The sequence below is a fragment of the Lynx canadensis genome, chromosome B2, assembly GCF_007474595.2.
Source record: "Lynx canadensis isolate LIC74 chromosome B2, mLynCan4.pri.v2, whole genome shotgun sequence".
NCBI lineage: Eukaryota > Metazoa > Chordata > Mammalia > Carnivora > Felidae > Lynx > Lynx canadensis.
In genome coordinates this window covers 56,115,674-56,127,077 of record NC_044307.1, presented here as the reverse complement: position 1 = coordinate 56,127,077, position 11,404 = coordinate 56,115,674, and the positions used below count along the sequence as shown (strand labels likewise).

Here is an 11,404-nt window from a genome sequence, read left to right as displayed (position 1 = left end):
CCCTCATCTGTTTGTGATTTCATTTGTGCACTCTGCTTACAAGACAGGTACAGAACAGTTTGTTATGTGCCCAAAAAGAAGTGCTTAAACGGATGAAGCAGTTCTTTGCATCTGATAGAAGCTAAGTGGGACATTCAATGAATGTTATAATTCAATGAGTTATAATCTGTTATTCTTCCTAGCTATGATAAAACTATATTTTTACAAGGAGTGTACATTTTAAGGTGCAAGAGCACTGAATTGAACTAGGTTGTAATTCAGGATATTGCTATTACCATAGTAATGATAGTAACAATTACTTATGCAGTGACTAGTTTTTTTACCTAGGGCTTCCTACATTGTAGCAGCATAGCAGTGATATGCTGATTGTCTTGGGTACACAATTTTCATGTGCCTTATACCTTCAGAGCTTGAGGTTATGAATTTCTGTGTCCCAGAATAAAATTAAAACAAAAATCAATCAGGAAATATATTTTGTTGAGAGCTTGTGATGAATAGTCACACAATCTTTGTTAATATGGAGATGGGGGACAGAAAGTTCCTGAGGAGAGGAAATGTCATCCCCTATACATGATACATCTTTATGGAGCCTGTGTCTGAAGAGTTACCTTAGTCATCCTTCCCAATACCACCTTTTTGTCTTATTGTATTTATTTTATTATTATTATTAAAAAAATAATTTGTGAGGTGCCTGGCTGGCTCAGTTGGAAGAGCATGCAACTCTTAATCTCAGGATCCTGAGTTCAAGCTCCATTTTGGCTGTAGAGGTTACTTAAATAAATAAACTTAAAAAAAGCCATTTGTTTCAAGAGTATAAATTACAGTGTATATATATATTTTTTAATGAGACAGGAAACTACATAAGAGATTTCAGAAGGTTTCTCTTGAAAGTAATTAAAATAAAATTTAAAGGGGCACCTTGGTGGCTCAGTCGGTTAAACATCTGACTTCGGCTCAGGTCATGATCTCACAGCTGGTGGGTTTGAGCCCTGTGTCGGGCTCTGTGCTGACAGCTCAGAGCCTGGAGCCTCCTTTGGATTCTGTGTCTCCTTCTCTCTCTCTCTGCCCCTCCCCCACTCACACTCGGTCTCTTGATCTCTCTCAAAAATAAATAAACATTAAAAATTAAAAAAAAAATTAAATTAAAAAAGAAAAAACATTAAAGTGCATTTTCCTTGACCTAGCCAGAGAGACTTTAGGAAATTCTTCAGCTAAGTTATAAATACAATGCAAACATCAGTGACTCCTATTTTGTCTCATTTACTCCTATTTTGTTTGGGAGAAGGCAGCAGCATTATTTTGTGCCCATCTTGAAACTGACCCAAACATACAATCTTTTCAAAGAGTTCCATGTAAATTCTTCTGCACAGTCTCACACTCCCTTAGGAATTTGTTTTCAGCTAGAAAATATAGTGTAGATAAGGTGACCATGCACCCTGGTTTATGCCTGTTGTTCCAGTGTAATTATTTTTTTTTAACGTTTATTCATTTTTGAGAGACAGAGACAGAGTGCGAGTGGGAGAGGGGCAGAGAGAGAGGGAGACACAGAATCCAAAGCAGGCTCCAGGCTCTGAGCTGTCAGCACATGGCCCGACCCGGGACTCGAACTCACAAACCATGAGATCGTGACCTGAGCTGAAGTCAGACGCTTAACCCGACTGAGCCACCCAGGCGCCCCTATTCCAGTGTAATTATTAATAGCACCACCTTTCATTCTCAAATGTGTCCCAGTATGGATGACTAATTATAGTTAACTTTATAAATAATAATAAAATGTTAATAATAATAAAATAACCTTTATTGGAAGCTTGTCATTTGTCCAATACTGAAATGCTTTCATGTAGAGTGAATTCTTCACAACAACCCAATGAGGGAGATATTTTATCGCTCCCACCTTACAGCTGATGAAACAGAGACAGAGAGACTGAATAACATGGCCTCCTGTCATAGTGGGCAAACCTGAAACTAGACAAAGGTCTGACTCTTTAACAACATAGGCCAGACGATGGTACACTGTCTTCCTCTTTGCTGGTTGATATGAGTAACTTGGTTTTACTGAATACAGTCAAAGATTATCAAGACTTGTAATTTATTATTCTTCCTAGATGTTATAAAACTATATTTTTATAAGGAATGTGCATTTTAGGATGCAAGAAAAGAGCACTGAACTAGGTTATAGTTCAGGATATTACTATTACTATACTAATGATAATAACAATTATTTATTCAGTGACTAGTTTTTGTACTTAGGGTTTTCCTTGTGTTTTCTGACTCTTAAATAGCTCTGTGAGGCAGAACATTTCAACCCCACAAATGCGTATGGATTGCTTTAGCTATGAGCCCTAAATTGGTTCAGAGGTTAAAAGGAAGATTGGGGATCATTTCATTTCAGCAGGCCTCCCCAACTCTGACATTCTATGACTAGATTAGATGTCTCTGGTAGTAACTGGTTATCAGGCTATAAGGCATGAAATCTGTATGCTGAAGAAAATTTGGAGGGGGAGGGTGAAGAGACTTCCTTAATAGCTCATATTTATATTAGCTATCATGCATTGAGTGCTTACTAAGGGCATGCACTTTATAAACTTGTTTCTTTTGTTTTTCTCCTCACCATAGGCCAAAGAAGAAGAGGATTTGGATTTGAACAAATGTAAGTTTGAACTCCACTATGCTAGAATTATAGTATCTTTTTATGAAACTCTCTAGGGCTTGCCCTAATTCAGACACTTTTCTGAAGGCCAATATTAAATAAAGATGAATAAATAATATTTGCTTATAATCAATTTTTTCCACCACTGTGTAAAGAATATGAATAGAAAAGCAGATATGAGCATATTATATAGAGGTTGTTGCAAGGAAATTCCTTTTTCAGAAAAGAAGTAGAAATTCTTCCTCATGCAGAATAGGTTCTGTGTGCTGCAGAGAACAAAGTAAATAGAAGTCTGTGCCTATACCCAGAAGATGCTTAAAATTCACTTGGGGATTTAAGAATATAAATGTATAAATATGGATTATATGGATTATATGCTATTATAAGATACCAAATCATATAGTGTAATTTGAACAGTGTTTCTTAACTGGGAGTACATTATGTGTGGTGTGCTTTAAAAATACAAATGCCCGGACCGTATTTGCATTGATTTAATACGTTTCTGAGGTTGGAGCCTGGAAATGTGTATTTTTTAAACTCTGCAGGTGATTCTGAAGTGACTATGAATAACAACCACTGATTAAAATATATGTGGAACATATTAATATGTTAATTATGCAGCTTAAGAAAGAAGAGGTTAATCTGGGCTGGGATTTTAAAAGATGGCTTCATAGAAGAGGTGAGATATGGATGAAAAGTCAGATATGGACAGAAGGTAGGTAAACCGGAACTTTTTTTTTTCTTTTAGCTCAAAATGAAATCTTGCCTTTAAAGTTTTCTTCCTGCATTTGAGATTCCTATTGGATTACTTTGGAAGAGATAATACAATTTGTAACACCTGGAAATGTTCCATTATCTTCTGATATGAAATTCAGGTTTAAAGTCTTGCTTGAAAGCTTGTATATTGTTATGGATTATGTATTGATATTATATATATATATATGTATATATATAACGAGAGAGAGAGAGAAAGAGAAAGATATATATACATATGTATAGAGATTATAGATTATGCTACCTTTAATAAAGAATTTTTGTCATAATTAGTAAATGCAGTTTAGACTGCAAACTGCCAAGGACAAAATCTATATTTTATTCAAATATGAATTCTTAAATCTTTATCATAGACGTTGGTATCTAAAATATGCCTATAACATGGGGCGCCTGGGTGGCGCAGTCGGTTAAGCGTCCGACTTCAGCCAGGTCACGATCTCGCGGTCCGGGAGTTCGAGCCCCGCGTCAGGCTCTGGGCTGATGGCTCAGAGCCTGGAGCCTGTTTCCGATTCTGTGTCTCCCTCTCTCTCTGCCCCTCCCCCGTTCATGCTCTGTCTCTCTCTGTCCCAAAAATAAATAAACATTGAAAAAAAAATTAAAAAAAAAAAATAAAAAAAATAATAATAAAATAAAATATGCCTATAACATATATTTGTCTATTGAATGAGTGAGGTATTTAGGTTTACTCAGTTTATTCATTCCACCTTGTTTGTGGGGAAAATTCCAATATTCTCCACTTGAAGGATCAAGCATTTGATCTATGAAGGTTTTGGTTAGTTTGGTATTTTGTTTCTTGACCCAGAACCAGTGATCTGGCAAAGACTTTCAACAATCATTACTTTATAAGAGTAAGCTTTTAGGCTTTTTCTTTAGCAGTTAAAAAGATGGAAGGGAAAGAAGAAAAGTGGAAAAGGCAAAAGAGTTGTAAGCATCTTAGCAGCAGGAGGCATTGTCCATGTATGTTTGTACCCAGAACAACTGGTAAACCCCTATTTTCAGACCAGGCTCTCCACGGAGGACAAAATTGCCAAACCTGTCAGTGGGAAGGAGCGAGCCTTTACAAGCTTTCCCAAGCATTCTGCAGACCTGCTTTTTTGTAGAATAGGGTTGCTTTGCCATTGATGTGGTTTGGGGTGTTAACTGTTTTAAAGGAGTGACTGCCATAAAGATCACTTAGAAACTTTATGTTGCCGCATCACATCTTCCCAACACCAAACATGCCAAGTTTTCTTAGCGTTTTGCTAGTAATGTTATTGTTTATATATATATATATGTATAAGATATTTATATTCCCCCAGTGGAATTTTATAATACTTTTGGAAACAGCTTCCTAGGGGAGAAAATAACAGAAAGAAGAAAGAATAAACAGAAAACAAAACACAGATGAGAAAAGAATATGGTGACATGATGACAAAGCTTTTAATTTATTATTCATGTATGTTTTGGAGAATAAAAAGGAAAGTGAAGGCATTACATGGTGTTTAGTTGTGGACATGTATTTGTAAAACATTTTTAACGTGAGACAGCTGTGACAATAAGGGCAGATATTTATTTTTGGTATTAGAGAAGGGACAGGTAGGATCCAGAAGGAGGAGCTTGGGTAGAAGCAGCTCTCACAGAACAGGATGGCTGTGAGCTCAGCCTTGGTACCACTCAAGGGAAGTCCTGATTGTCCATCCCCATTCTTTCTGGTTCAGACATGGCTCTAGGCTAGAGGGGCTTTAACAAATGGCCACTCTTCCTTAAAGGACCATTAGATGGACTCTTGAGGTGACTATATTCTGTAATAGACACATGGAATTCTTAGGTTAACCCAAACCCAGAACTTCCAGATTGCTAACTGGACTCTTAGTAACCATACCAACTGCAAAATAACCTAAGGATCTGTGGTTTGAAAAATGACTGGTACCTGGCTCAAGGTATATATCTACTGATCATCATATAAATAGCTGCACTTTTTCGGCCTCTCCTCTCCCTTCTCCAGCTGCCACATGACTGCCTCATCCCAGACAAGCCTGATTATCATCGGCGAAAAACATTCCAGCATAAACGTGATTACAAAATTCATTATAAGCAGTGATTGAATGTGAACATATCTAAAACAGTTTAATTCATATTGAGTTGCATAAAACAGCTGAAAATAAAATGAATTTGTGTTTTAAGAACATTTCAAGAGTGGATCATCACATCCATAGCCTACATGTCGTCTTGAGTACAACAGAAATTTCAGTCAGCCCCTGGGATGCTGGACCCATATGCCAATGATCCAAATATGTGCATCTCTTCAGTGACTTCACTTTGGTAGTCAAGTGGACTCTGGTGAGACTACCTATACCATGGAAATTGTCCAGGGCTTTGTCTTAGTTCAATCCATTCAGGTTGTTCTTTTAAAAAACACCACAGACTTGGTGCTTTTAAACAACAGAAATTAATTTCTCTCAGTTCCATAGCTTGGGCATCTGAGATTAGGGGGCCAGCATGGTTGTGTGAGGGCCCTCTTCCAGACTGCAGACTTCTTCTATCCTCACATGGCAGAAGGGCTAGGGAGCTCTGTGAAATCTCTTTTATAAGATCATCATTCCCCTTCATGAGGGCCCCACCTTCTAACACCATCACATGGGTGTTAGGATTCTAATACATGAATTTGGGGGGTGGGGGCAGAACAAACATTCAAACCATAGCATGCTACAAATCACGGCTGTTTTTTCTTTGGCAGAAAGAAAAGCCAATTTAGCAGCACACTGTTGAGTTACTTGCACAATTTAAAAGAAGAAACCCAATATAAATGTATGTCTGTAATTAAGAACACTGCTTGCTAGGTGTATATTTAAAAAATCACTGCTTAAGAAAGACAGTATTTTGTTACACTGCTAAGGCTCATATCTCTTATTATGTCAGTTAACCTCCCCATCTCTTTTAGTCCCTCTCTCCTTAAAATAAGAATATAATAATACCTACGTCATAGGATTGTTCTGATGATTAAATGAGTTAATCTATGTGATGCATTTTTAAAGTACCTGGCACAGGGAATGTAGGTGCTCAATAAGTATTTTCTATTACCATCAGCAGGAGATGAAACTATATGGTATTTTATAGTCTTCTCTGAAAAGACTGCCTATTTTCAGTGTTATTTTCCTTGTTGAGCTTTTACATGTTTTAGAAGCCCATACCTAACTTCCGTAAGTTCTGTGAAGATCCGTTAAATGAAAGCATATCAAATCACTGTGAAATGCATAAAGTACTATGTAAATGAAAGGTGGAATAATTATGTTAAAGCCATCATCTTGAATTTTGTTTATACTGCATCTTTGAAATGAGCATCAGATTTCTCTCTAGGCAGTTACTGCTCCTACAGAAACAAACACAGATGGTGCCCAAACCTCCTACTGAATAGTTCTAGGCAATGGCATTTATCAAAATACCGCAGGTCACTAAATGTGCAAAGACTCAAAACAAACCCCACATCTCAGTGTCAGGCCAGCATGGTAATTTAGGCAAATAAGCCTTTGTTTGATAATTCAGGGATTTTCTGATTTGTAGAATGTACTAGCACAACAAACAGAAAATCTTCAATGTGGGCTAAGTTTTACAAAATAGGACATTAAAATGCAATTTCTTTTAGAGGAAAAAAAATCAGCGTTCTTTACTGATGAGTGTTTTTGCCAAATTAGAACTAAGTTTGGGGGTGTGCATGCAGATGTTCTGATGTTATGCTGACCTTCTATCCACGAAAAGCAGAGAAAGAGGAAACATGTTTTAAACATTTTTTTTTCTTATACTCAAAACTTCTAAGAACCCATTCTTTGGAGTGAAGGCTTCCTTTTGTCAGCAAGATAGTCCCGTGATTTCTAGAACTTAACTCTCTTGATGGCGTCTTGAGTGGTTTTGAGAGAGCCCTCTCTCTGGCTCACTAGGGGACAGGAAATTCTGACCCCTGAGGCTTCCCTTCCCAGAGGGCAGTCTCAGGGGAACTGTAGCTGGCTTCTGCCAGTGAGACTTGAGGATGGGGACACTGGGAGGACACAGGAGATGGGGAAGAAGGGAGCAGTCAGGGCCCTTCTCTCGACATCGTTTGTCTCCTGCACTTTCTCAGGCAGCAGCTGTATCTCTTCCATGCCCGCCTCCCAACAACGAAGCCTGCCACGGTTCCAGTTCTTACCTGGGTAACCCATGCCTCCTGCCTTACAGCAGCCTCTTCTTAACCTGTGTCCCTGAAGCTAGGGTTGGTTACAGCTCATTCCTGTTGCCTCACTTTTCTCTGGTTGGCTTCTTCTGTCTCTTTTTTTTTTTTTTTAATTCATCTGTAATGCTCTGTTATTTTTTTTTTCAATATATGAAATTTATTGTCAAAATGGTTTCCATACAACACCCAGTGCTCATCCCAAAAGGTGCCCTCCTCAATACCCATCACCCACCCTCCCCTCCCTCCCTTCTTCTGTCTCTTTTATCACCTGCTTCATGTTTTAATCAGTTCCCTGCATTTGAATCCTTCATTTAATGAATATCACAGGTAGATCCCATTTTCCTTGACTGGACCCTGACTGACCCAAGATCTAACAAAGGCAACCTGGTCAACTGAATTCTTAGGCAAATAACACTGTGGGAAGTACAGTTCCTCTGTACTCATCATGAAGATCTCAGAGGTCCTTCTTGAGCATGAACTCTTGCAATCACTGTTCCCTTTGCAGCTCTTCCCCTTTAGTTACATGATAAATCTTACCTGGAGCCTGCTCTATGCTGCTGTATCCCTGAGATGGAGACAGAGAAAAAGTATGTTTCCTTGTTTCTTTTAACCTCAGTGTCACAAGACTCTCAGCCATTACACTTGTCAGCCTAGTCTGACCCCTTTTTCTGGCCACACCTTGCAAGTTCACCTATCAGTTGTGATTCTCACAAATGTTAATACCTTTCAAAGAAAGTCGAAAAGGATGCCAGAATCCGCAGATTATTCCCACATAGAAGAACAACAAGATTGGAGGGGTATCTGGGTGGCTCAGTCAGTTGAGCATCTGACCTTGGCTCAGGTCATGATCTAGTGGTTCTTCAGTTTGAGCCCTGCATCGGCTCGCTGCTGTCAGCACAGAGCCTGCTTCAGATCCTCTGTCCCCCTCTCCTTCTGCCCCTCCCCTGCTTGCACTCGCCCAATAATAAAAAAGTAAATAAATATTTGAAAAAGAATGACAAGATTGGAATAGGATCTATCAGCTGTTGTTATTCTAAAATTCTGCCCCTCTTCTTTCTTTCCATGAAAGGAAGTTTGGGTCACAAAACAACTCTGTATCTTAAAATGTTTTTAAGGAGTTTAAATTAGTTCTATGAATATCATCTCAATCTAAAAGTATCAAACTAGGGTTGTACATCCCGTGCATTTGCTAAAATTAGTTTGGACTTGAACACTGAAACATACCTTAATGCTGAGTTTCTAAAAATAATATTTTATAAAGGCTTTTCATGTTTTTCCTACACTTCATCCTACTGCATCGTCACACTTCTCCCCCATCCTGAAAGGACCCTCCTTCCTCCTATTTTCTTGTGTTATCAATTCTCAAATAACCATCTTTCTAGGAGTGTTCTCTAAACTTTCCTACACATCATCAGGGTGACGCTGGTTGTCCCTTGTTCGGGTCCCCAGACTGCACTGTATGATATATATATGCCTGTGTCTCTCTGTCTTGAGTTAGCCTTTAAGCTCCAAAATGAAAGAACTATGTTTCCTCTTTGTAGTCCTGCTGCTCCATAACTTCCTTGGCACTCAGGGATTATTCAAAAATAGATTTGTTGAACTGTTGCTGAAAGTTCCAAGACCTCTCACGCGGGACAAAAATTAATTTTAGAATCATGGGATGAAACGTTTGTTTCGTTTTTGTACTAGGAATATTTTACTAACAAACATAGAAGAGACACTGATTATTCCACAGATTGCCTGGTGTTTGTGCCCCACATATGGAAGTGCTATGTTTTATCGATAAGCAACATTGATAAATAGGGAAACAGGCACACAAGTACTATAACAAGTTTGGAACGGAGCTTCTCAAATCTTTGCCTTGTTTACAGTCTCCTTCAGTAGAAGTTGCATCCTCTGTGTTTGGCTTCCTAAATTTAAGCCCTAATTTTCAGTGTCCATCTAACTATATTCCCACTGCCTCCACCATCAATAAAATAAATGCCATGCCTCTAACTCATTTCCTTTGAAAAGGATGAGCTCAGCCATGCTCTGTTTCTTCCATTTATAATGGCTCTCTTTGCACATTTTGGTCCATTGCCTCTGGTGCCATTCCTCATGCATCTGTTTATTCTACCCAATTAGACTCAGATCTTTGTGGTCAGAGGTACTTTTCTTTTATATGTCCTCACAGCATGTTCACAACATAGGCTTATGAACTAAATGTCTTCTCGATTTCACCAGTATCTGTGCTAGTATTTTTAGTTTCTTGTCAAATGAACATGTCGGTGTGTTACAGCCATGGGCGTTTGGTCAACCACACAGAGCACAGCTCTGAGCTGTTCCATTATTCCAGGTCAGAGAGTCTGTGGACCAGGCTGGGCAGCAGGGGGACAAGACCCCCTTTGCCACTTTTCTTTAAAGCCTTATATCCCTAAGCTACTTCCCCCCTAAGGACTCACCATGGCCCTTCTAGTAGTTCCCACAATCCATAACTGGTTCTCTGTCAAGGAACCTGTTCATTTCTTTCATAGCACTTAGGATAATTTGTATCTAGCTATATATACATATATAGAGATACATGCATAAGTATATATACATATGTACATATATATGTATATGTTTATAACATATATGTAGAATAAGCACATAAAGCAAACAAGTTAGATTTACATAAATGTGTAAAATATAGATGTAAGTATAAGCATGTATATGTGTAAGTAATATACACCAAAAAAAAACCCATTTGTGTTGGTGTATACATGTGTGTGTTATGTTTTCATTTTTCTCTTTCCCTCTACAGGTTTTCTTCACCATGACTTGCTTCACCACTTAACACCCAAGCCGAACACAGAGCCTGGCACATAGTACATACTCAGAAATATTTGTTGAATAAATAACATGTGAATGAATGAAGCTATGAGAGCAAAGAATTCTTTCCAACTTTCATCACATCAGATCTTACATTGTACTGGCCAAAAAGTGAAAGGAGGAAAGAAATGGAAGCAGAGAAAAAGAGTCAATGTTCTTCTCTCTACTCCAAAATTTCACAGACTTGCAATAATGTCTCCTCCAAGAAGAGCCTCCCAGACTTCTCAGTTTGTTTTTATCTGGAAAGAAGAAAGAGGAAGACAAGAAAGTCTTTGCTGCTCACTGTTGGTGCTTCCCACTAATAAAAACAAATATTTCAGCAAAAAGTTAACAGTTTCCAAATAGCGTAACAAAAACGAATTGGACATTCCTACATTTACCACTGCAGCCTTCTGTTTCCTCTCTAGGAGCACAGTCCTGATATCTTAAGGATATATCGATACTATGTGCACCCCATTCCCCTACCTAAATTTCTGATCACTAAAAAGAAAGAGCAGGACATAATTACAGGAGTAAGCAGCAGGGTATGGTTTTTGACAACAAGGACAGTGAGCCCGACTGCCTGATTTCAAGTCCTGGGTCCACTATTTCCTAACAGTGAGATCACAGGCAAGTAGGTAACCTTGCTTTGTTTCTGTTTCCTCACCTGCAAAATGGAGATTATAATAACACCTAACTCATAGGGCTACTTACTGGATTAAATAAGTTAGAACATGTAAAGCCCTTAGCATAATGCCTGGCACATAGTAGACACAAAGTAAATGCCCACTAATCATATTCTTAGTTTTTGTATTACTGTTTTTGTGAACAATTCCAAATTAAAGCAGGTTTACTTCTAATGCAGAAGGGATTAATTCCCACTAAGACTGAGTAAGGAAAAAAAGAGAGAATGTACATATAAGTAACAGTAAGTATAACAGGGAAGATAGCCATAGATGCATTAGAGG

At 38.3% G+C, this 11,404-nt stretch overlaps 1 long non-coding RNA gene across 1 annotated transcript; it reads left to right on the top strand.

Moving 5' to 3' along the window:
* Window positions 1-2,614: 2,614 nt before the first annotated feature.
* Window positions 2,615-10,792, top strand: LOC115514087. The gene is made up of 3 exons (XR_003968875.1): window positions 2,615-2,650; window positions 3,196-3,365; window positions 10,390-10,792. It is a non-coding gene; the product is annotated as an uncharacterized LOC115514087 (long non-coding RNA).
* Window positions 10,793-11,404: the final 612 nt, after the last annotated feature.